The sequence below is a fragment of the Castor canadensis genome, chromosome 14 (assembly GCF_047511655.1).
Source record: "Castor canadensis chromosome 14, mCasCan1.hap1v2, whole genome shotgun sequence".
NCBI classification, from domain to species: domain Eukaryota; kingdom Metazoa; phylum Chordata; class Mammalia; order Rodentia; family Castoridae; genus Castor; species Castor canadensis.
Window position 1 is genome coordinate 24,322,618 of NC_133399.1, and position 6,257 is coordinate 24,328,874.

Below are 6,257 nucleotides of genomic sequence, written 5' to 3' on the forward strand. Positions count from 1 at the left end.
TTCAGTAAAACTATCTTTCCTAACAGAAGGACAAACTGAACCTTCTTCAACTAGGAAAAGCTGAAGAAATTCATGACTACCATGCTAGCACTGTAGAAAATATTAAAAGAACTTTTATACACAGAAGAAGAAACTAGAGTGAGACAGGAAGACCCAAGAAAGAACAAACCTTTTTGATCAAACAGACGAGTAAGTGAGAAAGAAGTAAAAACAAAAGGATACTAACCACATAAATATAACTACTACTAGCAATGAAAATGAAGCAGTAAGTAAATAGTCTCCCCACAGTAAGAGACCTGGAAATGATGTATTAATGGCTAAATTAAATAAACCTTGAAAATATGCCTCAAACATTTCAATGGAATTGAAAGGGAAGGAACAGCAACAAGCTCATTCTATAAAAGCAGCATTATACTCATTCCAAAACCCAATAAAGATGCAACCAGAAAAGAGAATTACAAACCAACATCTTTAATGAATATAGGTACAAAGATTCTCAACAAAGTACTGGCAAACAGAATTCAATAACACATCAAAAAGACCATACACCATGACCCAGTCAGCTCCATTCCAGAGATGCAAGAATGACTCAACATATGTAAAACATTTTAGTTTTTTGAGGAAATTCCATACCGCTTTACATAACAGCTACATTACTATACATTTGCACCAAAACTGGAGAAATGTCCCATTTTCCACACATCCTCGTTAACATTTGGTGGTCTTTGTTGTATTGATGTAGCCATTTTGGGTGGAGTGATGTGGATTCTCAATGTTGTGTCAATCTGCATTTACTTGATGGACAATGGTGTTGAGCATTTTTTTTTATTTTTTATTGGCCATTTGTCGTTCTTCCTTTGATAATTGTCTGTTCAGTTTATTTACCCATTTATTGACACAGAAGAGAAGAAATGCAAAACAGTAAGATCTGAGGGAGACATTGAAAGGAGGAAGGACCAGCAGAAACATTGTTTCTTCATATTGAGGAATGATATGTTGGTGTTGGTAGCAGGATGGGAGAGACCCAACATATAATATTTTAGTTATGAGGGCTGTGATGCTATGGTTTACTTGTTAGGAGGTTATAAGAAATCTTATCCTTTAGCTTTCCACACACATTGGTTCTACTTTCAATAAAAATATTACCCATGTTAAAAGAAAATGAATACATCCCAACTGTTTCTTCAGCTCTCTCAGGGGATTATAAAAGTAAAGATAAGCATAGAGTTGAACCTTTGTTGAGAACTTCTTAAATGCAATGCTCTTGGCTTGGTATTTTAAGTAGTGTATGTACTTCATTTGTAGATGAACTAGTGATAGTACATATAGTAGAAGAAGACTAATTCCTATACATATATGTCTCCACATGTTTTAGTTTAGAGAAAGTGATAGTTATGTTTATGTAATTTTAACAAGGATCTTAGGAAAAATGAATAAAGCAGTGTTTGAGTTGTGGTCATTATGGGCAGAGGTCTTCTTTTTGAAGTTTCACTTCTACTTCTTCCCTTGACAAGCCAACTAGTCACTGTAATTTCTGTCACTTCAAGGACAGAACCTGTGTTCCTTCTACTGTTCTTTTTAGATCACTGGGAAGAGCATTCATTCTTCTGGCAGAGTCCAGTATAGCAAGGATCGGTATAAATAATAAAAATATGGCAAGAAACTTGGGCACCAAATAACTCAACATAGCTCTTTCTCTTTCTCTAGGAAACATTTGCAGATATACCATCATCTTTGTTTTGTCATCAGCTCAGTGAGTCTCAAAGGGACACATCAAGTCAGTCCTTGTTTTCATGCCTACACAGGAAACTGAAGAGAGTTTTAAAATTGACCTGAGATGCACCTGAGCTAAGACCTCTGGAAAGACATGAAGAGCAAAGGAATAGAACAGAAAACTGTGACACAAACTTACTCAGCTACAGTCATCTGATTTTCAACAAAGTAGCCTAAAACGTGTTGGAGAAAAGAAAGCCTCTTCAACTAATGGTACTGAGAAAACTGGATATCTACATGCAGAAGACTGAAGTTTGATTCCTTCACTTTGTAACAGCACCAATTCAAAGTGGATAAAATATATTAATCCAATATCTGAAATGATGATTTTTCTTCTTGAATATCTGTGCAGTAGGGAACTTGAGGCATAATATACTAGCTCTTTAAGTATCCGAGCAATTTGTGTTGTTTTCTATACAGTTTGAAATAATATGCATTCCTACCCACATTGTGAAAGGTTTTCCATGCCCCTACACCCTCAGTAACAATTTTCTTTTGCTTTGATAATATCCATTGTAATAGATTTGAATTTGTACATTATTTTGGTTTATTTGCTTTGCTGTAAAGACTAGTGATATTTAATTGCTTATAATTTTTGGTAATTTCTATTCTTCTTAGAGTATCAATTTATGGTTTAGGCCCACTTTTGGTTAAGCTATTTGTTTCATTGTTATTAAATTGCTCATTATTTTTAGTATATTAACCCCACAGCAACTTTATACCTTTCACCTAATAACTCCTCTTTCCATAGGTTTACTATTGCCTGTTACTATTCTAAATGTTTTTCCTTACCTTAATGTTCATAAGATTTGTACTTTGATGTGATTCAAATATTTTGTTTATTTTATCTTTGAAGACTATAACTTATAGTTCTTATTCAAAAAATTGTGCATACTGGAGATACGGCCAACAGCAATAAGAAAACATGCTCTACCATACAAATCAACAAGGGGCAATGATAACTTAAAGCACAATCAAATATCAGTTCATATCTGTTTGAAGGACAATTATTGAAACAGCAGCAGAAGATAATAAATTTTCATGAAGATATGAAGAAAAGTGACTCATGAATGCTTTTGTTGACCATATAAATTTGTGTAGTAAATAGGGAAAACAATAATTAGTTTCCTCACAAAACTAAAATAAGATTATTGTAACAAATTAATGTTATTTTATCTAATGTTGGTTTGTTTTTGCCAAAATAAATTGCTCAATGCAAAATAAATATTGTAAAGTCATAAAAGTAGGACTAACAATATCCAATAATCTCAAAGCTTATGATACGTGTGCAAGACATCTCATTATCATGCCAGCACTATTCACAATGGCCACATTGTTCATGATCAGATGAAGAGATGAAGATAAGTAGTCATGTTCCCAATAGCCCTCTGATTAGTGACAAAAATAAAATAATCCTGTTGCTTTCTACAACATGGAAATCTGTACACCATGAAGTCAGACTAAAAAAGATAAACATCATTTGAGCTCACTTATATATGTATACAAAAAGCAGAACTCACAGAGACAGTGTGAAATGGTGACTGACAAAAAATGTGTGGTTGTGAATTAATTAGGTGCTGGTTAAATGGCACATCATTTCTGTTATGTGGAAATGACTTCCAGAGATTTCATTTTAGCCATATGACTAACTTTTGTAATCCAAGCAAGTCAGGAGCCTGAGGTTGGGTAATAATGATTTTAAGAATAGCCTGGTCAACATAGTGAGACCCTGTCTCTAAAAACAGAATTTTGTATGTAATAAGAAATATATTTAACAACAGATTGATTGGAGGGAGTCCTGCTGTGTCCACCATGCATCCCTGCAGTGGCTGTGGTGCTTGCAGGAGCCCATGAAGCTGAATTCAGAGGGTGAGAGGCCCTGAGCCCTTCCTCCCCACGATTGTCCTTGCCACCACATCTAGGGGCTGATTCAGGGTGTGAAATGAACAGTGCTGAACCTAGGCCCCAGCTTCATGGGCAAGTTTGTTCTTTTGTTCTGAACAGATAGTTTGCCTAGTGGTGATGCCCTGTTCTGCTATTTTAAGGATCTGGACTCCTTTTCCTGCCTTGTTCTTTGGATTACATTCTCAATTCATACCATTTGTCCTCTTCCACTGACAGCAAGTGTCCTTAGGCCTATGGAACACTGCAAATATATCTATTTAAAATGAGGTAAAATGGGACATACTACCAATCCCACACTCCCCAAATCTGATATATGTGATAGGATCATCTGGCAGACCTTACATGCATTCAGACTTTTAATCTCTGCATCACCTTTTATGCTGATTTGACTAAGTTTTTCTGTTTAAGGCTATTTTGACATTTTGTATTGAAGTTCTGGTGCTTTAAGTTGGATATACTATGTTCCAACTTCCTGTCAACAATTCTGGACATTTAAGAAAGTACTAGAAAATTGTCAAATAATACTTAGTGACATTGGGTTGGAATACTGTAAAGAGCATGTAGAAGACTTTAAACAGTTTTAACCTAATCACTTTTATTTTAAAAACACTATATAGGAGGATGTCGTACTATGGGTCCCTGCACTTACAAAAAAATCAGGACTATGGAACAGAACATTTTTGCTGCAATGCTTGTCAATTTTTCTCAAAATTCTTCTCTTTCTACAAGTCATTTCCTGAATGTACATCGTGAAGATTTTGAAACTAGGACTCTCCTAATTGTCTCTACTGTTCCTCCAATGCAGACAAAATGAATTTGGAAACACATCAAAACATTTCATACTTCAAATGCCAGCACACCAAGTAGCAGCCTTAGCTCTTTCCAAGATAAAAGCAAGAATGATAGCCTTAAATCCAATCAGGCTGATAGTGTAGAGCAAGTGGTTTCTTACTGTAAGAAGTACACTTACTGAGACGTTCTTTATGAAATAGTTAGGAAGCATCATTAAAGGAAACATTTTCAGCTTGTCCTATCACCTCACTTAGCAAAGACATAAGAAATGTCACTCAATGGTATTGTTCCCTTGTGTGAAAGTTCCTGGGGAAGAGTGTAGTATTCACAGGAAGTAATGCCTTCTCATGCCAAAGTCCTCTGAAGCTTTGAAACAGCATGTCATCACAGACCATGAACACATAGGTGATCAGGTAAATGCCATGATCAGGAGCAAAAATATAAAGGTTCCCCATTCCAAACCCTTGATGCTGATTAACTCTCAAGAGGAGAAGGTCATGGGACTCCCAAGAATTGGTTCTCTTGCCTCCCCAAAATGTCCAGTCTTTACCATCACAGCAGATGGTGAATTGACTGTCAACAATAAAAACAATAATTCCACAGGAGTCAACATGATGTCTAATGTTTACGTGAAGCAGAACAGCTATGGAGTCATGTATGTGGGTCACTGCTACAATGTTGGTCAGCCAATGAGACTGGGTCTTGGTGGAAATGCATTTGCTTTCATTCTGTGAAGCAGTTACTTTCAAGTAGAAATGGAAGGTTACACAGGCTTGGGACAAAGCAGAACCATATACTCCTTTCAAGCTCCTAATTCTTCTTCCCTCCCATTGGGCCAGTTAGTCTCCATCCCTCTCCCAGTAACAGAAATCCAGGGTATTAAGTCAGTCCAGCCACAAACCTCCATCAGCTGACACAGGCCTTCCCCAACCCAACACTTCTGCAACCCAAAAGTGGAAAATATATACAACCTGTTATGAGCTTTTCCTTGAAAATCTCTATAGCATGCACTTTGAAAAAGAAATTAAGCTTAGAAAATCCCAGCAGTAGCCAACTACATTATGAAAATGCAAAATTTTACAAGTAAATTCCTGTACTGTAATCACTATTTGCCCACAGATACATTGCTTAACCACATATTAATTCATGGTCTTTCAACTTTCATATTGTCTTTCAACTTTCAATAACATGGAAAAGATGGCTGCACACATGCAAATGGTTCAGATCTATGACAATTCATCTCCTGGTTATCATGTACAGTCTATGGAATGCCCCAGCTTATCTGTTGCTTACTATGATTAGAATAACCCTACAGTTCCTCCGAAGCCACAGTCAGAAGTTCAAGAGACAGCAGACACCCCTCTTAAAAGTTCATCTCAGCCATCAGTGCCCTATAAAAAAGATGTTGGAAAAACCCTTTGCCCACTTTGCTTCTCAATCCTAAAAGACCCTTCTCTGGCAGTCAGTAAATGAGAAAAACCAGTAAGCTGCTTTCTCATGAATGCACACAGGGAAAAGCAGAGGTTTATCATGTCTGTCTTTTCAGCTTTTCATTCCCTCTTTAAAATATTTGATTGGATTTCTGTTAGAAGTATTACCCCGATTTACATGGTAGGTAGTCTAGGGTCAAAACCATAAGCAACCAATTTAATGGGTATAGTAGACTCTGGGAAAATCAACCTGGTTTCCCATATTCATTCTGAACAGTTGAAATGTATGCTTATACAGTCTTTTAGACCTATTCAAGTGATGCTTACAATATTTTTATTGTGTGCCCCATCATAGAT

At 36.3% G+C, this 6,257-nt stretch overlaps 1 pseudogene; it reads left to right on the forward strand.

The window, feature by feature from the left end:
• Positions 1-4,137: 4,137 nt before the first annotated feature.
• Positions 4,138-5,204, forward strand: LOC109676458 (activity-dependent neuroprotector homeobox protein pseudogene; annotated as a pseudogene).
• The last annotated feature ends 1,053 nt before the right edge of the window (positions 5,205-6,257 follow it).